The sequence below is a fragment of the Lissotriton helveticus genome, chromosome 1_2 (assembly GCF_964261635.1).
Source record: "Lissotriton helveticus chromosome 1_2, aLisHel1.1, whole genome shotgun sequence".
Lineage (NCBI taxonomy): Eukaryota > Metazoa > Chordata > Amphibia > Caudata > Salamandridae > Lissotriton > Lissotriton helveticus.
The window spans coordinates 345,416,191-345,442,862 of record NC_136058.1 but is presented as its reverse complement, the minus strand read 5'-3'; the positions used below and the strand labels follow the sequence as shown (position 1 = coordinate 345,442,862).

General features: G+C 44.0%; 1 non-coding gene across 1 annotated transcript; it reads right to left on the bottom strand.

Moving 5' to 3' along the window:
• Positions 1 to 7,206: 7,206 nt before the first annotated feature.
• TRNAV-CAC (transfer RNA valine (anticodon CAC)) lies at positions 7,207 to 7,279 on the bottom strand. Its single transcript has one exon. It is a non-coding gene; the product is annotated as a tRNA-Val (tRNA).
• Positions 7,280 to 26,672: the final 19,393 nt, after the last annotated feature.

The following is a 26,672-nucleotide window of genomic DNA, read 5'->3' as shown; positions in this document are numbered from 1 at the left end:
TAAAAGTGAGGCCAACCGCCCTATGGAAATTAACATGGGAAAAACGCGTTTTGGACCCCCTTTTTTCTCTTCCCCCCTTGACGAAACCCCCCCAAATTTTCAGGGGCTGCTCAGAAACAAAATGTTCCATTTTCCTGAAAATTTCAGCCAATTCCGTCCACAAACACCAAAGTTATTAGACATAGAATTTTCAAAAATCCCATAGAGAAAAAATCCTAACTATATATACCTACTGGCGACCGCCAGTAGGTAATATATATATATATATATATATATATACATAAGAAGAAACGGAGGTGCTCACAATGCGAAATGCTCATCCAGGTCGGTCTTTATTACGGGAACACACTGCAGCATTACGTACATAAACACAGTCCAAATGTTTCTCGCCGACGCGTTTCAGGCTTTGCGCCTTTCTTCATGGGCAAACATTCAAAAGTGGCAACCTGCACACACTCCCAGTTTTATCCTCAATCACACTCATGTGAGCTTCTCTCCCATGGTCTGCTGGGACTGAAAGTCTCTCTCCCATAGTCTGATGGGACTGGAAGTTCTAAACATATCCCCCATGTGGGGTGCCGTCACCACTTTTGTATTTCAAATAAAGTTTTCAAAGGGACAAAGTACACAAAGCCAGCCTCCTGTGTTCGCTGCCACCTCCTTCGTTGTTGCTCCAATATGCAACTGCGGGCCCGCTGACAATCTTGTGGTAGAGCCATCTCACGGCCGGGCCGGCTGTAGTAATGAGAAGAAAAAGAGGTGCCCACAATGCGAAATGCTGATCCAGGTCGGTCTTTATTATGGGAACACACTGCAGCTTCACATACACAAACACAGTCCAAATTTTTCTCGCCGACGCGTTTCAAAAGTGGCGACCTGCACACACACCCATATGTTTAAAACTTCCAGTCACAGCAGACTATGTGAGAGAGACTTTCAGTCCCAGCAGACCATGCGAGAAAAGCTCACATGAGCGTGATTGAGGATAAAACTGGGAGTGTGCGCAGTTCGCCACTATTGTGTTTGTCCATGAAGTAAGGCGCAAAGCCTGAAATGCGTCGGCGAGAAACATTTGGACTGTGTTTGTGTACGTGAAGCTGCAGTGCCTAAAGTGTGGGTGGCATAATAACAGCTATTCAGTGTAATAATAACAAACATGCATGCCTAAACTCTGGGTGGCATAATAAACAAGCATTTGCAATGCATAAGGTCTCGCATTAGGAAAGTTTGAGCTATTGGTATTGTAAATGACACATTTTTTATATATGTGTTGGTTTTGAAAATAGCAAAAATAATAGCTTTGTCATTTACAATGCCAATAGTTATAACTTGTGACACCTATAGCATTTGTAATGCAATATGTGTTGTATTCACGTGACTTAGATGTATTGATATTACAAATAACAATGGCTTTGAATTTTTTAAGTAATTAATACTTAAATAAAAGTTATTGTAATTTATAATGGCAATAGCTTAAACTTTTGTAAATAACTTTTGTGAAGAATATGTTCAGTGTATTTTATTGTGACGAAAATCCAAGAACAGAAGTGAAATACTAACCTCTTTTTGTGACATTTGTAATAAAGCTTGAAACATTGAGAGATCATATTTGACCCAGTTGTTGGTAAATGGTTGCACAGATTGATGCTGTGGTGGGGCTGAGAGATGTTGTGGTGGCGACTAGTGATGCTGTGGCATTCAATGATCCTGTGGTAGCGCATAGTGATGTTGTTGTGCCCCTTAGTGATGCTGTGGTGATGCGATAGATAGAGTGAGTGGGATAGATAGATAGAGTGAGGGCGATAGATAGAGGGCAATAGAGAGATTGAGTGAGCGAGATAGATAGATAGATAGATAGATAGATAGATAGATAGGAGTGAGGGCGATAGATAGCTAGACAGATAGATAGAGTGATGGCGATCAGTATCTAAATAAATAAATAGATAGAATGAGGGCGATAGATCGATAGAAAGATAGATAGAGTGAGGGCGATAGATAGATAGAGTGAGGGCGATAGATAGATAGAGTGAGGGCGATAGATAGATTGATAGATAGATAGAGTGAGGACGATAGATAGATAGAGTGAGGGCGATAGATAGATAGAGTGAGGGCGATAGATAGATTGATAGATAGATAGAGTGAGGGCGATTAGATAGATAGAGTGAGGGCGATAGATAGATAGAGTTAGGGCGATAGATAGATAGAGTGAGGGCGATAGATAGAGTGAGGGCGATAGATAGAGTGAGGGCGATAGATAGAGTGAGGGCGATAGATAGAGTGAGGGCGATAGATAGAGTGAGGGCGATAGAGTGAGGGCGATAAGATAGAGTGAAGGCGATAGATAGATAGAGTGAGGGCGATTAGATAGAGTGAGGCCGATAGATAGATAGTGTGAGGGCGATTAGATAGATAGACTGAGGCCGATAGATAGAGTGAGGGCGATAGATAGACAGAGTGAGGGCGATAGATCGATAGACAGATAGAGTGAGGGCGATAGATCGATAGACAGATAGAGTGAGGGCGATAGATCGATAGACAGATAGAGTGAGGGCGATAGATAGATAGATAGTTGTGTGTGTGGTTGTGTGTGGTTGTGGTTGTGTGTGTGGTTGTGGTTATGTGTGCGTGGTTGTGTGTGTGTGGTTGTGTGTGTTATGCTTTGTTTTTCCATGTTTTGTTATGCTATGTTTTGTTGTGTTTGGTATGCTATGTTTTGCTAGGCTATGATAGGTTTTGTTTTGTTATGCTACGCTTTGTTATGTTATGCTATGTTTTGTTATGCTATGCAATGTTTTGTTTTGCTATTCTATGCTTTGTCTTGTTATGCTATGCTATGTTTTTTTGCTATCCTATGCTTTGTTTTGTTATGCTATGCAATGCTTTGTTGTGTTTGTTATGCTATGCTTTGTTATGCTATGCTGTGTTGTGTTGTGTTTTGCTATGCTATGCTTTGTTTTGCTATGCTATGTTTTGTTATGCTATGTTTTGTTATGCTATGTTTTGTTATGCTATGCTATGTTGTGTTATGCTATGCTTTGTTATGCTTTGTTATGCTATGCTATGTTTTGCTATGCTATGTTTTGTTGTGTTTGATATGCTATGTTTTGCTATGCTATTATATGTTTTGCTATGCTATGTTTTGTTATGCCATGTTTTGTTATGCCATGTTTTGTTATGCCATGTTTTGTTATGCCATGTTTTGTTAGGCTATGTTTTGTTTGGCTATCCTATGCTTTGTTTTGTTATGCTATGCTCTGCTCTGTTTAGTTTTGCTATCCTATGCTATGTTGTGTTTTGTTATGCTACGCTATGTTGTGTTTTGTTATGCTATGTTGTGTTTTGTTATGCTATGCTATGTTTTGTTATGCTATGTTTTGTTATGCTATGTTTTGTTATGCTATGCTATGTTTTGTTATGCTATGCTATGCTTTGTTATGCTTTGTTATGCTATGCTATGTTTTGCTATGCTTTGTTTTGCTATGCTATGTTTTGTTGTGTTTGATATGCTATGTTTTGCTATGCTATTATATGTTTTGCTATGCTATGTTTTGTTATGCCATGTTTTGTTATGCCATGTTTTGTTATGCCATGTTTTGTTAGGCTATGTTTTGTTTTGCTATCCTATGCTTTGTTTTGTTATCCTATGCTATGTTGTGTTTTGTTATGCTATGCTATGTTGTGTTTTGTTATGCTATGCTATGTTGTGTTTTGTTATGCTATGCTGTGTTTTGTTATGCTATGCTATATTTTGTTGTGTTTTGTTATGCTATTTTTTGTTATGCTATTTTTTGTTATGCTGTTTTGTTGTGCTTTTTTACGCTATGCTTGGTTATGCTGTGCTTGGTTATGCTGTGCTTGGTTATGCTGTGCTTGGTTATGCTGTGCTTGGTTGTGCTGTGCTTGGTTGTGCTGTGCTTGGTTGTGCTGTGCTTGGTTATGCTGTGCTTGGTTGTGCTGTGCTTGGTTGTGCTGTGCTTGGTTGTGCTGTGCTTGGTTGTGCTGTGCTTGGTTGTGCTGTGCTGTGTTTTGCTGTGCTGTGCTGTGTTTTGCTGTGCTGTGTTTTGCTGTGCTGTGCTGTGTTTTGCTGTGCTGTGTTTTGCTGTGCTGTGTTTTGCTGTGCTGTGTTTTGCTGTGCTGTGCTTTGCTGTGCTGTGTTTTGCTGTGCTGTGTTTTGCTGTGCTGTGCTGTGTTTTGCTATGCTGTGCTGTGTTTTGCTGTGCTGTGCTTTGCTGTGCTTTGCTGTGTTTTGCTGTGTTGTGCTGTGCTGTGCTTTGCTGTGTTGTGCTGTGTTTTGCTGTGCTGTGTTGTGCTGTGCTGTGTTGTGTTGTGCTGTGCTGTGCTGTGTTTTGCTGTGCTGTGTTTTGCTGTGTTGTGCTGTGTTTTGCTGCGTTTTGCTGTGTTTTGCTGTGCTGTGATGCCTGTGCTGTGTTTTGCTGTGCTGTGTTGTGTTTTGCTGTGTTGTGTTGTGCTGTGCTGTGTTTTGCTGTGCTGTGTTTTGCTGTGCTGTGCTGTGTTTTGCTGTGCTGTGCTGTGTTGTGTTTTGCTGTGCTGTGCTGTGTTTTGCTGTGCTGTGTTGTGTTTTGCTGTGCTGTGTTGTGTTTTGCTGTGCTGTGTTGTGTTTTGCTGTGCTGTGCTGTGCTGTGGTGTTGTGTTTTGCTGTGCTGTGCTGTGTTGTGTTTTGCTGTGCTGGTAAGGGTATGTGAGGGTGTGTGTGAGGGGGTGTGAAGGTGAGGGTGTGAGGGTGAGGAGGTGTGTGAGGGTGAGGAGGTGTGTGAGGGGTGAGGGGGTGAGGGCGTGAGGGTTGTGTTGTGTTTTGCTGTGCTGTGTTGTGCTGTGCTGTGTTTTGCTGTGCTGTGTTGTGTTTTGCTGTGCTGTGCTGTGTTTTGCTGTGCTGTGTTGTGTTTTGCTGTGCTGTGCTGTGTTGTGTTGTGTTTTGCTGTGCTGTGCTGTGTTGTGCTGTGCTGTGTTGTGCTGTGTTGTGCTGTGCTGTGCTGTGTTTTGCTGTGCTGTGCTGTGTTTTGCTGTGCTGTGTTTTGCTGTGTTGTGTTGTGTTGTGTTTTGTTGTGTTTTGCTGTGTTGTGCTGTGTTGTGTTTTGCTGTGCTGTGTTGTGTTTTGCTGTGCTGGTAAGGGTATGTGAGGGTGTGTGTGAGGGGGTGTGAAGGTGAGTGTGTGAGGGTGAGGAGGTGTGTGAGGGGTGAGGGGGTTAGGGTGAGTGTCTCCAATGAATGTCACTGCTTCGCCTTCTTTGAAAATGTTCAGTGCTGCAAATAGAGCATGCCGCCCTAATTATCACAGCATGAGGCCCCAAAGTGATAATTATCACAGCATGCAGAGAGCCGCCCCACGCTGCTGGAGCACTCAACTGCACATTAATTATAGTTGAGTGCTCCAGCAGCCTGGGGGGCCTGTTGACATGCTGTGATAAGTGGGTCTCATGCTGTGATAATTGTTGCAGCGCCTGAGGAAGTGGAGACTCCTGCTGGGATAATTGGTCTTGTGGCGCCTCAGGAAGTAGAGTTTCATGCTGGGATAATTGGTCTGGCGGGCTTGCAGCGCCTGACGTCCAACAAACGTGCACAAGCTGCTCAACCTTGAAGCGCGTTCACAGACCTGGGTCGGCTCGTGCCCAGGTCTGTATCGGGCTCGTTCACAGCTGTTACTCCCTTGACAGGGAGGAAGGTGACTATAGTCTCGCTGGCGGGAGCGCTTCGCGCTCCAACGCCAGCTCGACCTAAAAATATACGGTGTAAAAGTAACTAGCGCAGACGTGAGCCAACTGAGATTAGCAGCACTTTTTACATAAAACCAAACAAGATATACAATAAACACTTTTAAAAAATAGAAAAAAAATTCATACACAAGTCCCCAAAAATAAATACAACTACATTACACAATTAAACCCATCTATTCTCACATTGGGTGAACGCGTTTTGTAACCAAAGTGCATTCAGGGAAAAACAAACAAAAAGAACATAAAAGCTCTCAAGGAGCATGCGCGTCCCTGCTCGTTTCGGCAGCAATACTCCATTGGAGTTAACTTGCATGGAAATGTGGGACGTGCACCAAGCATCAGCCATTAGCACACTTTCATTTTTAAATAACACATGCAAAAGCCAATCCTAACCAAAGGAGGAGTCACCCCCCACAGAGGAGATACAACAGATCGCCTAACAGTTCAAGTGACGTTAGGTTGGACCTAAAAATGATGAAATAATGAAGTAATTCTATTAAGAAATTAGCTGTGTTATACTGCATAATTTGCCTTTTGTTGCTGCATAATTTACTCAAATTTACTGCATAAACTGACACTCTCCTCTCTGCATTCTGGAGTCCCTGCTCACAGTGTTCTATAAGCAGAGGTTCCATGGTGTAATGGTTAGCACTCCGGACATTGAATCCAGCGATCCGAGGTGGGACCGGACTGTTTTAATTTTAAGAAGTTGATAATTATGACCAAGTTTCAACTCTGTAAAAGTCTTTACTCCTTATAAATAAACATTCATGCCATGTTTTCATTATTTGTGTTATATATTATTTATTTACTGACAATGGAAACTTCCTGTCAAATAAAATATGTGATGGCAGTTATTTTTACTGTCTTGTCTCTTTATACGTATACTCTTCGCATTTTCTTTTTCACGCCGACATTTCGCGCTATGTAGATACATCAGGTCAAAGTTCTCATTTACTTTTAGTGAAAAAAAGTGCACCCATCAAGGGAGAGGAGAAAAGTTCATTTTTTACGTTCGTTCTAAACACATTTTACTATGAAAACGTAATCTGAGGTGTTACCCATTATTAATGCTATCAACGTCTGTACGCATGAAAACAAATGTATCTGTTTAAAAAAAGAATCTCTTTATTGAAATCCATTTCTTCTGTTGCGAATCTTAATACTTTCGTGATATATGAAGTGATGTTATGATATAATATGTTTTGCTTGAAATCGATTTGTACTTGTTATTGGTTCGCTGCTATAAATGTCGAGGCTTTTTGAACATGCTCTAAGCTGACTTCATGTAAATATTGACTTTGAAATGGTGCCTCGGCCCGTGGTTACTAACGCTAAGTTACTAAATTTAGATCTTCGAGGTCAGGTGACCTCGCCTTCAAAATTACTTAGATTAAAAGTTTATCTGTAGAAATAAACTGCTATCAATCATGAAATAAATTCTTCTGTGCTTGCATCAAGGCTTGCTAAAAAGTGTTTCCGCCCGGTTTCGAACCGGGGACCTTTCGCGTGTGAGGCGAACGTGATAACCACTACACTACGGAAACCCATTGATTCATAGAGCACTAACTGGAGATAATGAGTCAGTGGTACATGGACGAAAAAATACAAATTGTGGAGTTGACATTGTCTGGAAGTCCCCTTTATGGAAGGTATTTAGCCTAGAACTGTTCTAAAGATACATTTATCAGAACTTTTTCCTGTTGGAGGAGTTAATTCCCACTTTGGGGGGGTGGGGGTGGGGAGAGAGAAAGCTTAGGCAGGGGCGGCAGGAGCGCTCTGGAATGCCCTCGGTCATCATCTCACGTGTCCAAGCTGCAGCCAAGAGGCGTTAACCTGGGGGCGTATTTAGAAGCCCCTTGCGCCGCTTTTGCGTCACTTTTAACATGGAAAAGTGGCGCAAGGGGCTTGTAAATAAGCCCCTGGCTGTTTACTCTCTAGTGCGATGCAGCCTTATCGGATCATCTCCAACCGCCATCTTACCGAGGGGCATAGCATTACTGCAGCGCCTTGACGCCTAAGGGCCTATGCTGTCACAGCATCATACAGAGATGCAGGAGCTTTAGCAGCATCCGTGCAACAGATGAGGTGGACAGGAAGCAGTGGCGCGAGAGCGCGCCCCCAACAATGAATACCAGCTCCTGCTCAATGGGGGAGGTCAGGGCCCCGACCAGGGCGCACAAAGCTGCAAGACTGAGAGAAGAGAGGCGGCCGGGCCCCTGGCACGGGGGTGGCAGGGAATGAAGAGGGCCCAGCCCGGACTTCGGTGGCCTCGGGCTGAAATGTAGAGGTGTGGGAACTGGGAAGATGGATCAGATCCACAGCCGTCCACGCCCCTATGGACAGGGTGCATGGGGACAGGAAGTGATGCAAGGGAGACAAAGACTGCATAGGGTTACCAGCAATAGCAAGTGCCTCAGCACTTCCTCAGTTCCATATTGAGGCTCACAGAGAGAAGGGTGACCTAGAGTTTGCAGGCCAAGTGTGAAGAGCTCTCAGACAACAGCTGGAGGCCCCAGGCAGGGTGAGAGCAGAGTTGGGTTACAGATAAGGGGCATGCATGGAAAGTGTCCCTGAAGTGGGCTAAGGGGAGCCCATCTTTGCCTGCAACCGAGGGGGACGCAGCAGAAGGGCTCAGCAGAGGAGTCCCCCATGGGGAATGAGAAGGTGGTCAGTGAGGGGCAAGAGACAGTTTTTGTTGAGCAGCAGTGACACAGGGGTTAGAACAGGGATTGGCATGTTAGGTGGGACAGTGATACACAGCAGGGGTGGCACAGACAGGGAGGTGGGAGGGGCTTGGTGGGGCACTTGCAAAGGGACGAAGTCAGGTAATGGGGGGCACAGCACAGGGGAATAGGCAACTGGGAGAAGAGTTTGGGTGTACATAGGGCTCTTTTAAGGCTAACAGAAGTCGGGTTGGAAGATAATATCTAAAAACATGTAGAAGAAGGGAGAACACAGCAGTGCGGTGAGGGGTGAGACTGGAGAGCATGGTCCAGTGGGGCAAGTGAGAGTGAAAGGGCAGCAAAGGACACCAGGGGGGCAGCTGGACTGAGCAGTGAGGCTGCAAGAGAGACAGAGGGTCCTGCATTGATGGGAAGCCCTGGTGGGCGTCTGAACGATGAGTTATACATGGTCCACAGCCAAGGATGTGGGTGAAGTGAGTGTAGCGCAAAGTGTGGGCGCCCTATAGGGGCCTGTATCCACCGCGGGTGGACATCTGATGCCGGCCACAAAGGAGCACCTATTAGGAGAATACATAGTTCTTTTTAAATCGCTGCATGCAGAACCTTATTTCAAAGAGCGGGTGCAAAGAACGCGAAAAGGGTCCTGTGGCTCCATAAATGTTGATACTTGGATTTTGGTGGTCTGGTCTACACCAGAATCCAATGCCAGACGTTTCTTAAAGGCAGCCCCCACTCTACCAATACATTGATGTCCTAAGGATAGTCTAGAGCAGTTTTGAGGGGTGGCCTTGATTTGTAAGGGTGAAGAATTTCAGACCAGGTGGACCAGACAAAAGCATGGGGGGGGGTGCTTATAACTAGTTGTGGCTGCAGTGAATGATGCTGACTATTTTGATGCCAAATCTACACTCTGGTAGTGGTTTGGCAATGCCTCGTGCCCCCCTACCTCAGTGCCATGTGTAACATTGAGTTTTGAGGGTTTGTGGGCAAGTATTCCAATATGATAGATGGCGCCAGGACAGAGGAGATTGGCAGAGAATGAGAAGAGAACAGCAGTGCGGGACAAATTAAAAAACAAGGTGGATGAAGGTAACATGGAGGGCTCATTGGCTCATCCTTTACCATTGCAAGAGGGCCTCTCTGTGAACAGCCATGTCGGTTGAGATACATGCTCAGTGCCCTAAACCAGTTTGGGCATAGCTGTCTCAGTGTGGCATGAGGCAGAAGTGGGGATGTGTGACATTAAGCTTACTCTTCAGCTGCTGCTTGTGCAGCCGGGTTACTTTTTCTCAAAAGGGCTTCAGTTTGAAGGCAACATATTTGTGGGCATGGGCGTTGCTTCATTGAAAATATTGAATTCATGAGCGGGTTCATGTTTTTAAAAATATCATACTTTTTAAATAATGTTTTATAGTGACTTTATATTTGTATTATGATATTGTTATGGTTTTAATTAACTTAAACAATAAAGACAATCATTCATTCATTCATTCTTTCATTCATCCACTCATTCATTCATGTATTCATTGTGGGCATGGCAGTGCATAAGGTTTGCTCCATAGCTTATGTATTTTTGGAAATGCCCAGCACTTTCCCCGAATGGTTTGGGGAGAATAGTGAACTTCGAGCACTTGTTATGGTATTTGTCATCTACCGCAGATATTCCTATTGGGACGTGATGCACCTGTTGCTAGGACACTAGGACTCTCTTTTGTAAGTCAATTGCGCTGACTTTTCACACGACAAATGCTGCTGACCGCGGCTGTGGCACAAAACCACAACTCAAGGTTGAGATGATGGAGAGAGTGGGCAGTGAAATCCAAACCTGGACCAGATCTAGGAGGGACACAGCAGGGGAGTTAAGTGGTTCCAAAATGTAAACAGAGCAGTATGGATATAGCAACGTTCTACACAGGTTGACCTGTTTTGGATCAACAGTGGCAAGCTGCTTGGTGGCCACAGTATAGGAAAGATCAGAGGCACAGCATTGCTTTTATTGAAACGTTCCCAGTGGTCTTAGCAAAGAGGCTTTTGCATGAGAACTAAGAAACCAAAAGGTGGGATTCATGGTGGATAACAGCCAGCGGTGAAGGTTATAAAGTATAAGACAGCCAGCTATCACAGGGTGCCTTGGTGGGCCGTGAAGGATCCTTATCGATCTGGGTGACATTGTAATTACACTGGAGTAATTTTAGTGATTCAGCGCTACTCTTGTGATGCAAATTTTCAAAAAGTACCTCATTATGCCCGCTATAGCAACTAAGAGTAATTTGGGGTAAACATCCTCCCGCAGGAGCACTGGAAAACACACATAGCGAGCAAGCATGGCTGCTGCTGTTTGTGCTCTTTTGCATTTTGGACGCAAATGTGCAGATTGTGCTAAGAAAATACCACCACATGCTGGGTTATGGTCAACGCAAAATTCAGAGTAACTTCACATCATTTTCTTGTAATTCCACGTAATGACGCTACGTAATAACATAGTTACGCAATTTACCTCTACTACCACTCCTTAACTGGACGAGGGGCTTTAAGCAGCGTCTACAAGGAGACTTACCCCCAGCTTAGGGATGCATGCTAATATAATGACAGTTTAAAAATGGCACAGAAAGAACAGGCCCAGTCATCAAGAGTTATGGCTGGGGACAGTGGTAGACAGGAGTGAGAAGAAAGGAGGTTTAATAAAAGAGAGGGGAATGGGAAAACGGATGTGGGGAAGGAAAGGTTGTGAGAAAGAGTGGTGGGAGAGAAAAGAGATGGAGGGATAGAAAGAGGTGACATATTGTGGGGAGAAGATGAGTGGGAAGGGAAAAGAGTATGATATGTGAAGGGAGAAGAGAAAACCACAGAGTGGGGAGAGTTAAGGGGAGGAAGCAGCATTCAGGGAGAGAGAAGGGAAGGGAAAAGAGAAGAAGAAGAAAGGTGGGGAATAGAAGGAGTAGAGGAGTAGAGAATAGAAGAGGAGAGGTGTAGAGAGGTAATTAAGGGAGTAGGGAGGAAAGTAACGTGGTAATACCAGCAATAGTGGAAACAGGGCCAACATTTTAAAAAAAAACAGTGGGTTGTGTTTTGATGAAATTTCCCAACTGGATATAAACTATTTTAAAACACACAAATACAACAATATAAGGTTTCTTCTGTCCTTGACACAACAGTATCTTGAAAAGAGACCTGAGTGTGGTAAAGTATGTCAGTGCTTGCCCACCATATTTAATGCAAACCAGGGGCTGTGCAATTATGCCTCAGCGATGACACTAATCCAAACATGGCACTGTCTGATGGTACCTTGGAGATTTCATGGATACAGGCCAATATTTATCATGTATTAATTCAGCGCAATGCAGCAAGCCACATTATGTGGCACAGTCCTGTCCTTTCCTGGTGCTGGCACACTTGTGGCTGCCTGGAGCTAATGCAGGAACCCTTGCCCCATAGTGCAAGGGTACCTGTGTTGTAGGCAGGGTTGTTTCTGTGCAGGAAAGGACACCTCTGATTCATTTTCCTCTTTCTATGTGTGCTGCAGAATGAGGAAAAAATGAGGAGAAATAGAGATATTTCTCCCCATTACGCCTCACCTGAGGAGGCGTAGCATTTTGCCACATTCCTAGGTCTAACTCTGGGAATGCATCAAAATCCACGGGCGGATGCTTGGGAACACTCACGCTCCACCCATGGATTACCTCCCTTGGGCAGAGTAATGCTTGGCAGCGATGTGTGCTGCCTTGCATTCATTTAGATTTATCATGCCGCGCAGAGCCACGTAAAGGTGGCCTTGAGTGGCTTGATACATCTGACTTGGGTTTTGCGTTGCCCTTGCACCCACTTGTGTGGGCACAAAGGCAAGCCAGAATCTTAATGCATCTGGCCCACAATGTGGAGGATGACCCTCTGACATCCTCTGTGCTACCTTGGCTGCACGGAGGATGCCAATGAGTCGACATCACTGGTGCATAGGGGAAGCTCTAATGCTCCCACCAGAGGCCTCCCATGTGAGCACCTATGGATGCTGACAGGGAATTACTTCTGCATCAGCACCCGACCCGCCGATCAATGATCATCAGCATGCCGTACAGTGCCCGTACATCACAGATCACACCAGATGGCACCAACATAGGTATGGAATACAGATCTGCGTGCATCCAGTGGATACCTAATGGACAAGGACAGCATCACTGGAAATGGGGGATTCTCACCTTTCCAGCAATTACTTTTTTCAAACAGAACCACCGGGATCCACAAGAAGGGATAGCACTAGTTACCAGGGATTTCAGTTTTGTGGGGGGCACTTCTCGACAAGGGTCCACCCCTCTCCCTTTGGGGGCATAGTAAAATATATTGACTTTGCCTTCTCTGGGAATGTTCTGATTGCCCATGAGGGGAAGGGATACAAAAGCTCTCCCAGTAAAGGGACAATGTGGCAGCCATTATTTTGTTTGACTTCTGCTGCCCCCAGACCTTCAGAGACCCCAGAGACCCAAGGCATTATGTGCTGTGCTGGGTGCAAGCAAAATGTGAATGGCACAATAACTGAACAATGGCAGAAGTGGTTTCTCCCATTTCCACACGATGTTTGTTGAGGTGGATGGAAGTAAAATATGAATCGAACAATAGTTGAAAAATTGCTGAAGATGAATGACACATTGCCCTATTGTGTTGAATTGTTAGAGTTATTGGTTGAGGTAGGTGTGAGCCCCTCTAAAGCAACAACCAAAATCCTTGTCAGGGTGCAGCACAAAAAGTCATTACATTAACCTGTGCTTAACCCTATGATAACTTGGCACAAAAACAGTAAGGTGTAATTTGGAGGTAAAGTGTAAAGTATTTATACAGCACCAACAATGTTAAAGTAAAAACACAACACAAGAAAAACTGCACACCAATAAAAAAATATATTGTGAAAATTTGTAAATTATTGATGCTAAACTGACAAAAATCAAATCAGTAGAACTAGAAATACGCAATTTAAAAATGTAAGCACAAAACCCTGTATGCAACAATCTGGTAATGCAGGACCGGGTGAAAGTAACAAGTTCAGGCCAACCACGATGAAGCACAGTCCAAATACAGGGACCAGGAACGTCCAGCTGAAAAAGTTACCTTCTAAAGTTTATCTTGAAGAGTTCCTTTCGCAGTGTAGAAGGCCATGGCTGTTCATCGCTATTGGGTGAAGAGCAGGCCAGGCACTGTGAATGGTCATTGCTGGATATTCACATTGGCATTCACCACATGATGTAGATGCTTTAGCATAAAATGCAGACTGTGCATGGCCGCTCATTGCTGGTGATCACTGTAGCACGAAGAGTCAGGTTCACCAGAGCTTCACATTGGCAGTTGCCATGAGCGGAAAGATCTTGGGCCAAATGGGCCTATTTGTGGTCACAAAGAGGCCATAGCTTCAGGATTTCTCAGTTTTGAGTCAGAGGAGTGCACTCTAATGTCAACCAAGGTTGCAGGACCCGGGAAGGGACCGCTTGGGGATCAGGGACTCACTTTTGCAGAGGCCAGCAGAGCTCAGGCAGTTTGATTTGCAGGTCCAGGCAGCAGGCTAGCTGGACAGATTCGGGGAGGCCTCTGGACCTTGTTATGTCCCTGTAGCTTAGAACAGGAGGTCAGTCGTCAGCTGCCTCTTGGAGACATTCAGCCTGGGATGAATGGATCATCTCTAGTCTTCCTTTTCAGCAAGCTGGGGAGGCCTCAAGCAGCAGAGTAGCAGGGTGTGCTTCGGCTGTAGTATCCACCGGTACAAGAATGTACTGAAGAGTGTTTCTGAGGGTCACCTTTTTAGGTCGAACCTATAGCGGTAGCACACATGCGCTGCTCGGTCTGTGAGGCATGTAGTAATGGAGTATGGAGTGGAAGCTCCGCCCACTCCCCTGCCCATCTTTTTCATTGGCTTGTGTCTTTGTCCTTTCTTAATGCTGCCTTCCGATTGGTTGATAGGCTGTTAGTCTCTCCTTATGACAGCCATGTTGTCATTTGTATCCTTCCATAGCTACTGGCCCCTTTACTTTGAGTGTTGCATGGTATGTGTTATTAGATTGTGAGCACTATATGCTTCCCATGCCTTCCTGCCCCCATCCGCCCGCCTTCCCATTGTTCGTGCCTTCTCACCCTCCTACCTCCCTCCCGCCCGCACTCCTGTTTGTGATGCAATAGGTCTTGCGTAAATGCGAGTCCTATTGCATTGCAATTGCTTGTTTTTTAACAGTTAAGTGAATGCAGTGACATTTTGTCTACTTTAGCTTTGAGTGGTTATAGAGAACTAGAGTGTTGCTTGTTATCCTGCGCCGTTCTCTCGCCTGTGCAGATGCAACTTTGACAAGATTGTGTTACCGGTTTCTACGATTGTTCACTAGCTCATGTTAAACAATAGATTATCAGGAATTAAGTACGTCTACGAAACAGTTTCACTTTCCACTGTCAGCAGACTAAAGATACCAATGCCACTGATGGAAGTATTTTAAATATCTAATCCCAGATTAAATTAAAGGAGGGCTCCAACTTTTAAGGAGAGTGATAGTGCAGGTTGCATTGTTTTTTTTGCTCGCAGAGCGCTCTTCTGACACAGAATGTTAGGACAGAGGAGAACCTGTCTACAAATGGAGGTTTCTCTGTGAGACAAGGCACTTTTCATCCCTGCCTGCAGACCGTTCTCTGGTTGCACTGCTCCAAGAATGAGGTGAACATTTAACTCTCTGGGTTTGGCGGTTGTAAAAACCTGCACAATAAAACTGTGACATTCACCAGCTGTAGTTTGTGAAAATTCTTACAATTTGTATTGTTATGCGAGGGTCAGACAGCATTAAGATTGATGCACTTGTTTACAACGTGAAATATGTCTCTCTGTTGACGTGTATCAGCACCACAATATACAGACAATGACGTCCGATGACATGAATTATGTTGAGACAATCACAGTTAAATGTTATTAAAGTAGCATTTCTACATCAGTGCTGACCACCCCCAAAAGTGGCAACGCTGATAGGTCTGTTTTCATTTGTGGGTGTGTTTGGTCATAGTTGACAGTATGTCTGTTGCCCAATCTGTCATAGATATTAATCAGCATCCGGGGTCTCCAATATGGAAGCTGCAGGAACGGTCTCTTTAATTAGCAGACTTCATTGGCTATGTTAAGTTGTACCCTCAAAGCGGAGTGCTTCTAAAGGAGTCAAGCGAAGGTTGCGTTGTAATTGGTGAACTTGAAAGACATACTCAGAAAGGTATTAAATTATACATAAGTTATACAAATTGAGAGTGTTTTAGGTGCACATTTAAGAAGACTTATGTGAGGGTACAACTTTAATTTGAGAACAATAAAAAAACTGACAACACAAAATGGACAGTGGGCCACAGAGCACTGATGCAGCACCAGTTTAGGCAATCCGACCAATATCCTACAAAGAACGTATAAACATAATTTGTGTGTGCAAATTCCAAAAGCACCCCCTGCCCAAAGGTGCTTCCTTAAACAGGAACAACAAAGAAAGCAATAGATTGGAACTGCACCACCTTTCTTAACCCCTTCGATGCTGATGACGGAGGGGTTATGTCATCAGCATCGGTTGGTCTGTGCTGATGACAGAACCGCTCCGTCATCAGCACAGCCCCCAGGGGAGCACTGGTTCTCCCCCCTGAGGCATTGATTGTGCCCACACCAACAGGAATGGCAGCGGAAGAGTTTACGCTGCCACCCCGAGCCCCCCCACGCTTCCTGATGACGTCAGAGCACACAGTGAGCGCCGACGTCATCAGGAAGCGCTGGACGCCCTAGAAACCATTTGTTTCCAGCACGTCCAGCGATCGCAGGTAGGTTTTTGGTCTCCGGTGGGGCGGGGGGGCCTTTTCTGTGTGCCTTGAGGCATCGGGGGGGAGGAAACAGTGTTTCATCTCCCCTGATGTCCCAATGCAGGGCATTCCTGGTGCATGATCGCAGAGTGGCAGAGTGGCAGAGTGGGCTAAAGAACGGTAATGGATCAAACTCAGATCTTTTGACTGGGTGTGAGTGTTTGATTGGTTCAGATGCTCCGTCCATCACCACCCCCTTTTGTACCGCTTTGGCCGCCATAAGTGTGGCAGGTTATGCTCAGACGTGAGTCCCTTGCTCACTTTGCCACTGGATTCAAGCAAGCCGGGCTGAAGACGGCTGTAATGCCAGAAACCGGTCCTCGGAAGCTTGTTTCCGGTCCAGGGAAGGCATGGCTTGGCAGTTCGGGCTGGACTGTTCCCATGAGGCACAGGGTCAGACTGATTTGCATATAGCCATGTCTGAACTGGGGTGGCAGAGTGGGCTAAAGAACGGTGATGGATCAAACCCAGATCTTTTGACTGGGTGTGAGTGTTTGATTGGTTCAGATGCTCTGTCCATCACCACCCCCTTTTGTACCGCTCTGGGTTGCCCCAGGCATGGTGCAGCCGGCATTGCCAGTCTTTACTGGTGTTCCAGGGTGTAGGGTGAACACTGAAAACGTTTTGCCGATTGATTTTTTTCAGTTGTTTATGGATGATGTGTTTTTGGCAGAGATTGTTGAGCAGACTAATTTGTATGCAGAGCAGTTTTTGCAGGAGAACAGTGCCAGCCTTAAGCCCCACGCTAGAGCTACCCTGTGGACTCCCACAAATCTGGAAGAGATGAAGAAGTTTTTGGGTTTCATTTTTTTGATGGGCTTGCTTAGGAAGCCATCAAGGGCTTCATATTGGTCTACTAGTCCCTTGATGGCAACTGCTATATTTCCGGCAGTCATGAGTCGTGATAGGTATTTGCTTTTGCTTTGGATGATGCATTTTGTTGATAATGGTTTAGCTTTGCCACGAGATCACCCTGCTGGTGCCCGTCTTTTCAAGATTCGGCCTGTTATTGATCACTTTGTTGATCGATTTTCTGAGATCTATGCTCCAGGAAAAGAAATTGCAGTGGCTGAGTCTTTGTTGTTGTTCAAGGGCCGCTTGGTTTTCAGGCAATACATTCCTAGTAAGAGGGCACGCTATGGAATTAAGCTGTATATTCTGTGTGACAGTCGGACTGGATATGTCTCTAATTTCAGGGTGTACTCCAGTAAGGAATCCAGGATTAACCCCCCTGGTTGTCCGTCCACTTTTGGAGTGACTCAGAAAATTGTGTGGGAACTTGGTAGAGGATTATTTAACAATGTCCATCATTTATATGTAGATAACTTCTACACTGGTGTGCAGTTGTTCAGGGAATTGGCCAAAGTGGACACTGTTGCTTGTGGCCCAATCTGCTCTAACCGTAAAGGTTTCCCAAAATAATTTGTTTTTCAAAAGCTTGCCCGGGGACAGTGCAGTGCATTGCGTTGCGAGGAGCTTCTAGCTGTGAAGTTTTCAGACAGGAGAGATGTCTACATGTTGACTGCCCTCCATGATGAAAGCACTGAACAGGTGACTGTTTGGGGTGAGGTTGCTGAAGCGCGCAAACCTGTGTGCATTTTAGACTATAATAGGCACATGGGTGGTATTGACAGAGTACATCAGAGGTTGGAACCGTATGCTGCTCTTCGTAAGGCTTACATTTGGTACAAGAAGTTGGCTATCCATCCTTTCCACGTGGCAACCTTTAATGCTTTTGTTGTGTTCCAGGAATCTTGTCCTCAGTGAAAGATAACTGTTGTAAAGTTTCCGGAGTCTGTAATAGGCAGCCTTGTTTTGGTGGAATAGGCAAGTGTTCCTAGAGTTGGAGTGGTGGAGGATGTTGCTAGATTGAAAGACAGCCACTTTCCTGATCACATTCCTCCTACATCCTCAAAAGATTTTCCCAGTCGGTGATGTAGAGTCTGTTGGCGAAGAGGTTTGCAGTAGGAGGTTCGTATGTACTGCCCCGAGTGTCCTTCTAACCCTGGGCTGTGCGTGCCTGCTTGTTTTATAATGTACCACACGCAAAATTATTTTTGGGAGCATCCATGAGTGGTAAAGTGAACTGCCTGGCCTCTATTGTTTAATAATGTTTGTTCAGTTTCAAAGTTGGCATTTGTGTAGTGTGTTTAGTTTTAGTTGTTGTGTTAGTAGATTTGTATCAATTTGCAATTTGTTTTGTGTTTTCTTATTTATATTAAAAATAAAATTCTTAAATGTGATGTCGCTTTGCGTGGAGTGGCGATTGTCTGGTGGTGTGCGTTGTCTGGCGCTTGGTTGGCAGTGTGTGTGGACTGGTGCTTGGCTGGCGGTGTGTGTGGACTGGTGCTTGGCTGGTGGTGTGCGTGGTCTGACACTTGCCTGGCGGTGTGTTTGGATTAGTGCTTGGCTGGTGGTGTGCCTGGACTGGTGCTTGGCTGGCGATGTTCTTGGAGTGGCGCTTGGCTGGCGGTGTGCATGGACTGGCGTTTGGCTTGCGGTATGTGTGGACTGGCATTTGGCTGGCAGTGTGCGTGGAGTGGCGTTTGGCTGGTGGTGTGTGTGGACTGGTGCTTGGCTGGCGGTGTGTATGGACTGGTGCTTGGCTGGTGGTGTGTGTGGACTGGTGCTTGGCTGACGGTGTGCGTGGAGTTGCGCTTGGATGGCGGTGTGCATGGACTGGCGGTGTGTGAGTAGTGACTTGATGCTGGTCATTACACACACTGCTAGCTGAGCACCACTCCATGCAATCCATCAGTTTGTGTAGTGGCTGTGTCAGGAATGTGCTGACAAAGGGACACTCATGAAGGTGCCCTGTCCATGGCACAATTGCTGCTGTCTGCTTTTGCAGTATTTCTCTTAAATGTCATCCATTTATTATTTGTACTCCTTATTTCATCATTTTCTCACTTTTGTACTCATAATTTGGTCCACATGCAAAATCAAAGCCAATTTACAAAGTTTCTCATATTCGAGATGGGCCATCCGTGCCTCTTCATTCAAGAATACGCAAAAGTGCTTGTTTCATCCAAAAGCAGTTTATTAGCATAACCCAATGCATTTCGGGCCTCCAGGGGCCCTTCGTCAGGGATAACTGTGAAAACAATTACACAACAATAAATATCAAATAGTACGCTGTGCGCATTTTCATCTACAAAGTTACCTCTTATATAAAACATACTCAATCTAATGATAATATTATTGGCTGTCATGAACTGCGAGAAGCGCTGCATGTTATCCGAACATTTAATCATATATCGTCTTATCTGCAATTGTGTGCTGCTGCTATGCATAACATGCTATTTTATGAACAATCCTGATCCAAATGACTGCAGTACTCATCTATCTATGTGGGGGATGAGGGACGTTAGCAGCTCTTTTTAAAGTGAGTAGGTTTCGCTGGTGATTAGAAAGATTTTTTCACCATTGAAAGGAGGACGTATGTTTAACAGCAGGTACGTGCGAGGGGGAGAGTGAAGGAAAGTGTTTGGTTTATGAGCCCATACTGTAAAATCATTGAATGTTTGTATAAGAGAGGTGTTCACTAACGAAGGACAACTAACTAAAAAACGTTCGGGGTGGGAAGAATGAGGGGAAGGTTTCGAGCCAGTAACGTGAGGAAACATATAATGAAGAATGTGAGTTAAAGGACAGGATGTTGGTGAACTACTACGTAGGTAAAAGGGGTGAATAGCATAGGGTGAATGTTTAATCTAAATAGATGAGTACTGCAGTCATTTGGATCAGGATTGTTCATAAAATAGCATGTTATGCATAGCAGCAGCACACAATTGCAGATAAGACGATATATGATTAAATGTTCGGATAACATGCAGCGCTTCTCGCAGTTCATGACAGCCAATAATATTATCATTAGATTGAGTATGTTTTATATAAGAGGTAACTTTGTAGATGAAAATGCGCACAGCGTAATATTTGATATTTATTGGTGTGTAATTGTTTTCACAGTTATCCCTGACGAAGGGCCCCTGGAGGCCCGAAATGCATTGGGTTATGCTAATAAACTGCTTTTGGATGAAACAAGCACTTTTGCGTATTCTTGAATGAAGAGGCACGGATGGCCCATCTCGAATATGAGAAACTTTGTAAATTGGCTTCGATTTTGCATGTGGACCAAATTATGAGTACAAAAGTGAGAAAATGATGAAATAAGGAGTACAAATAATAAATGGATGACATTTAAGAGAAATACTGCAAAAGCAGACAGCAGCCATTGTGCCATGGACAGGGGCACCTTCATGAGCGTCCCTTTGTCAGTTTATTACTTATCACGAGCCACTGGAGCTGGGCTCGGTCCCATTGAGCACGCTAGATTTAGTTATTTAAGACCTGAGAATTGTGACGAAACTGTGGTGTGCAAACCCACCCCCCATGACACGATGTGTCAGGAATGTGGGCATGTGAAAGTGATGGACCCTTGAATGGCGCTGTCTGCTGGTGGAAGTGTTGTAATGTGATGGGTCCGCGGCTGGCCGTGTGAATGTTTTGTATGTGTCACACATATGAAAGGTGTATGAATGGCCTGTTAAGAGGTTGGTGCCTTGTCGTGGCTTTACAGCTCACGAGCTGTGAGTCAATGGTTCAGTTTCTCGTCCTTTCAATTATTAACAGTGCATTTTATTTTTGTGAAATCACTTGCTAATACAATTGTATATACTGAACCATCACTCAACCTTGTGCCAAATCCAACCAGTCTGTGTGTGTGTTTGAGGAATCGATGGCTGTGTAGTAATTTTTATTTTTTTATTTTTGAAGCCGGGTGCTCCTTGTCCCTTTTTTGTGAATGTTGTGATGTGTTGCTTTTGTACCTGGTGGTGTGAATGGTCTTCTGTGTATCAATACGAATGGTGTGTGAATGGCCTGTAAAGCAGTTGGTGCCTTGAAGTGGCTTTACAGCTCACGAGCTGCGAGTCATTGGTTCGTTTTTTTTGTCCAAGCAATTGACAGTGCATTTCATTTTTGTGAAATCTCTTGTTAATAACATTTTATATACTGAACCATCACTCGCTCTCGTGCCAAATCCAACCAGTATGTGTGTGTCTTTGAGGAATAGATGGCTGTGCAGGAATCTGTCTTTTTTGTCTCTCTGCCAAGGTGTACATTCCACCTAAGAATAACCTACCAATTGTAGATATTGTTAAAAACACATGGGAGTACATGGTGATGTCTCTCTGGTGAATTCTAACAAGTTATTTTATCCACAATATCCTGCAAAACTCACAATGTCTGTCACATTTTCCTTGCTATATAGTGCCAAAATTGTCACGCTGCAGAACTAAACAACTAATTTTGTCAAAATGATCTGGTTTTGCTAGGGGGGTCACCTGGGTTTTTCCCCCCGTGCCTGGCGCACATTTATGGAAACCTACCAAACCCCCACATTCCTGAAAATTATACACCTGGGGGCTTCCAAGGAGGCATGGCTTGCGTGGATCCCCCAACATCCCCTTACCCAGAATCCCTTGCAAACCTCAATATTAACTGAAAAAAATCAGTTTTTCACACATTTTTGTGTGGGAAAGTGCGGCATCACCGGGCCTACACAAATTTCCTACCACCCAGCCTTCCCAGAGGTCTCCTGATAAAAATGGTGCCTCACTTGTGTGGGAGGCACAAGTACCCGCAATATTTTTATTTCCAATCGAAAAACCACCAGCCAACGTGTTTCGTCCTATTCAAGTAGGACTTCTTCAGGGCAATTAATCTTCCCATATGGCGCCCTCAAGCTCAAGAACGAAATGATATGTGGCAAAATTTTGTTGATAGAAAAATCAGCAGGTTTCTCAGCCTCTCAGAGTATTGGAGCCAAATGTTTTTCAAAATTAACCCCATGGGCCGGTTCATCAAAGTTATTTCAAAATAATGGAGACTTAAACTTCTCTCTATGCACCGCGATTAGAAGACTACCACAATGGGTGGATAATACCCATCCCCAGTGTATCCACATATTGGCTTACCACACGTTGGCTACTTTGTTCTCTGTGGTAACCATACCTGATCACCCTTGGACTTTGATGAACAGGCCCATGGTGTTAATTTTGAAAAACATTTAGTTCCAATACTTTGAGAGGTTGAAAAACCTGCTGATATTTCTATCAACAAAATGTTGCCACATATTATTTCGTTCTTGAGATCGCGGGCACCATATTAGAAGATTAATTGCCCTAAAAAACTGAAAATGAAACGTGTTATCACGACAGTAGTGTAATATGAAATGAACACACAAGGGTGATTTGTGACTAGCACTAGGACTTTGTAACAGGCTTAGGCTTTTGAGAAGGACACACCTCCTAAACAAGTCATAAATCAGCAACTAACATGTAATTGTGTCAGCAATTTAAATACACACTGACTACAATTATATGCTACGCGTCATGTTAAATCTGAAATTTTAAAAGTTCACAGCTACACGTGCCTTCACCAAATCTAATGGGAACACAAATATGACAATGTAATCCTCCAGAAAATGGTATGGTTTCATTGGTAGCCCTTCCAAACAGTAGAAAAGCATGAAGAACATGTGAAAGTCAATGACTGCATGGTGCTGACTCAAAACCCACAGACTAAACAGAGAGACGTATAATGCTAAAATTGTTAATTTGCTACTGTATGGCTGTGAGGTTCTGCCAGTAAAATATTTGAGGAGGGTACAGATCATTAAAATGAATATCCGGAAAAATGGCTTGTCCTGCCCAGAGGATCGATAAATAGTGCCCTGGGGTTAGAACTGGGCCTTACTAGAGTACTATTTAAAAACAAACAGCGGTTTCGTAATTATTGGTCTAGTCTCCTTAACCCCTTGCGCCCTGCGCACATTTTCGAGCTGTGCGGGCGAAATAAAGAGTGGGCTGGTTCGGGCGGCCCCCAGCTGTCCTCCGCACACGCCCACCTTGACGCCAGATGGCCGGGGGCCGTTCGCAGCATGCAAGGGGGTTAAAGCTAAGGAGGGTTCTTTAAGGCAAACAAGAAAATCCTTCCTATAGGGGAAGCATACTGTCCAATGGGCTGCTACTCTCCTTAATAGTAAAGCCTCCCTGGATGTTGCAGTAGGGGTAGAACTCCCAAAAATGTCTGTAGTTCAGCAAAAACAAACATTAAAGCTCTATGCAAAGGAGTTCTCCAGGAGGAGTGATACAGAGGACGTGTGTAATAGACATCATTTGTCTCATCTAAAGGAGTCATATAGCAGCAGCATATTTAGCCTTACCTGGGGGATATAAAAAGCAGTTATTTAAGGAGGTGGGCCCTGAAGGTTAGGTTGGGGCAGATCCCTCCCTTTATAAGATGGATGTTGGCTAGACAGGTGGGGGCAGAAAGAGTAGTGCCCCTTTTACCAAAATGCACCATTTGCATTTACTTATATTTAGCACATGCTTTGACAAAAGTGGAAGAATATTGCTGCTTCCATTTTTAGAATGCTACAGCCTTACAAGTGATCTAATGACAGTAATCTTAAGGTGCGATAAAATATCATGGTGCTATGCGGTAGGACATTTTTTGTCTTTTTGTTGACGAAGAGTCAACAGAGCGGAGTGACCCATTGTATTAGAGGTATAGAAAGGAAACATTGAGCCTTGTTTATTGGAGTATGATAGATGTTTTTGTGGAGTAGATTTAAAGGATTCGTGTTCCAGCTGGAATTAGGAGTAAGACGATCCCCCACCATTTCTCACTTAAAATATATTCAAATTGGGTCCACAACGTCACACGAACTGATCCTTTGGTACCTCTCTAGCTACAATTGCATTTTTGCACAAATCCAATTGTATGTTGCAATGCCACGGTTTTATCCTGTACAAAAGGAATGGTATTTTGCACAATGTCTATCTTGTCGATATGCATTCTGCAAACATATAATTGTATTTTGCACTACTGTGGCTCTATAGTGCATGAAAAGGAACTGTATTTTGCACAATGACAATGTTTATATTGTTTTAATACATGATTAATTACAAATTTTTGTGAAACTGTTGTTAAAGATGAGTGTACCAGCTTGAATGGGGAGCTGGATGAATCTTATTGTATTTCTCTTATTGGCTCACTGTTGTAGCTTTATTTTTGTTTAAATGGAATTGTACTCTGATGATAACTGAAGTTTGTTGAAATATGTGATTCATCACAATAAAAAAAATAGGGTATACGGTAGGTAAAACCTAGTTTCTTGGATCTTAGAATGTCTTTTTATGAGAAGTTGGAGATGTTTGGATGTAAGTTTTTTTTAGTGTAAAAATGAATATGTTTATAGGATGATTGGAGTTCTATTTTAAGCAGTAGCTTGTATTTTAATTCTATGGTCTGCGTGTATATGAAATGTGCGAATTGCAATATTGGCATGACATCAAACTGTTAATAAAATCGACCCTGCCACTTTATTTGATTGCATTTCAAAATGTGTAACTATTTTAAACCATAAATTTGCATTAAGACTGACAAAATGTAGTAGGGAAAGCTTGTGATCAATTGTATTATAAATTCTCTTAATTTGCAATGCATCTTTAATGTGCGTTCAAATCACTGTCATAATATTAGCATGCTGGGGGAGCGCGTGGCGGCGGCGGCAAGATGGCCACGCTCTGAGGAGGCTACGCAGAATCAACGCTTGTCTTACAGTGAAGGGACCGCTCACCGACCTCGTTCCTGTCTGCATTCTTCACCAAGTACGTCTGAAGTCGCCGGGAGCATTGTGGCAGGTTTCCAGACATACTGATGTGAGGACAGGTTCGTTTTCAGCACTTTGCCGATTTTGTCTTTCCGGCCGAACTATAGCTACCACCATCTTGTGTTTGCGCGAGGTGCTGCGCATACATTATTTCTTCGGTAAATGGCAGTTGTGGAGATTATTTAGTTGAACGCTTGCCTCTTAAAAGTGCTTGTGGGACAGTACCATCATTTTTGCATCTTTTTGGTGGTTGCAGCTTTTGTTGTGCTTTACAAAGGCTGATTTTTTGCAACTATGCAAGTCGTTTCTCCTCACCACAGCTAAGCAGCGGCAATTGTGTGTACGGGTAACTACCTGAGGCAGCGAGTCCGCTCCTAATAATTTTTTGGCTTCTTATGTCTGCACTTTCATCATGAAGAATATAGCGCTGTTTCGCTGTTGACCACATTCAGCTGCCTTTCACTGTGCATTGTCCTTACTATGCACTTACCTGTATTAATGCTGCTCTTTCTCTATGCCTGAAGCTTCTTTTAATTGTTCTCTTTCATGTACGACTGCTTTTGACATTTCCAGTGCGATCAACTGCTTACCACTCTTTTGTTTTTCCTCTTCAACGGATCTGTTTACTCATTTCTTCAATATAGAAACAGTGACTACACCTTTATTGGTCTTCTCTTGTCCTTCTTATTAAGTCAATATGGATCCCACGCAGTCTAACAAACCCCACTGCTCTTCAGGGATAACTTCTGGTGGTCGCAAAGGCTCTGCTGGAAACAACAGCAAACGCCTGAAAAAAGACCCTTCTTCTCCAACCAAATCTCCTCTTCCTATCATGTTAGAGGATATCATGGATGAACTACGTCTTTTTCGCCCCTTTATGACAGACACTACTACTACTCTACAAAGAATTAAAGAAAATGGTCTGGCTTAGATATGAGCCTCTCTGATGTGGAACAGAAGGTTAGCGATGCTCAATATGTTATTGCTAAAGTGGAATCCCTTACTTAGGAAGTAAACCAACTCAAAAAGTCAACAGAGGATTTGGAAAACCGCAATCAGCGTAACAACCTCCGAATTAACGGAATTCCAGAGGGTTCTGAAGGATCTGATAATATCTCCTTCTTAAAGCCTCAAATTCTGCAAATTGTTGGCATCCCAAAATCAGTTGAATTTAATATTCAAGGAGCTCATAGACTGGGACCTCAAAATGCATCTTCTGCCACCAAGCCATCAAGCCAAGGGGTATCATTGCCTACTTTTTGCTATACTCGGACCTAATGGCTATCCTTACCGCAGCCAAACCACACAAACACATCTTTTGGTCTGGTCATAAGGTATTTTTTAGCCAAGATGTGTCCAAGCTGACTGACAGGACCAAACGGCCTGCGCACCTTTAAAACCTACTGAAAAAGGTTGTATACCACACTGTATAATTATTTCTTTCTTTGTGTAGTATGATCACTAAGGTCCTGAGGAATTGCCATTATGGCAAGAAACATGTCGACCTGACCAGAGGGTTGTAGATATTCTGCTTTAATAGTTTCAGGGCATATATCTCCTCTCCCACCCTTTTAATCAAGGGAGTCAACCACGCGAATAAATTAAATTGTGGATAGACTCACCTTTTTTAATTCACTGTTCACGCCACGACTACACTTCCCCCACCCTCTCACACGCATGCACCATATGTCCAGAACAAAAGATCTCCGATAAAGAGCCCCTGTTTCG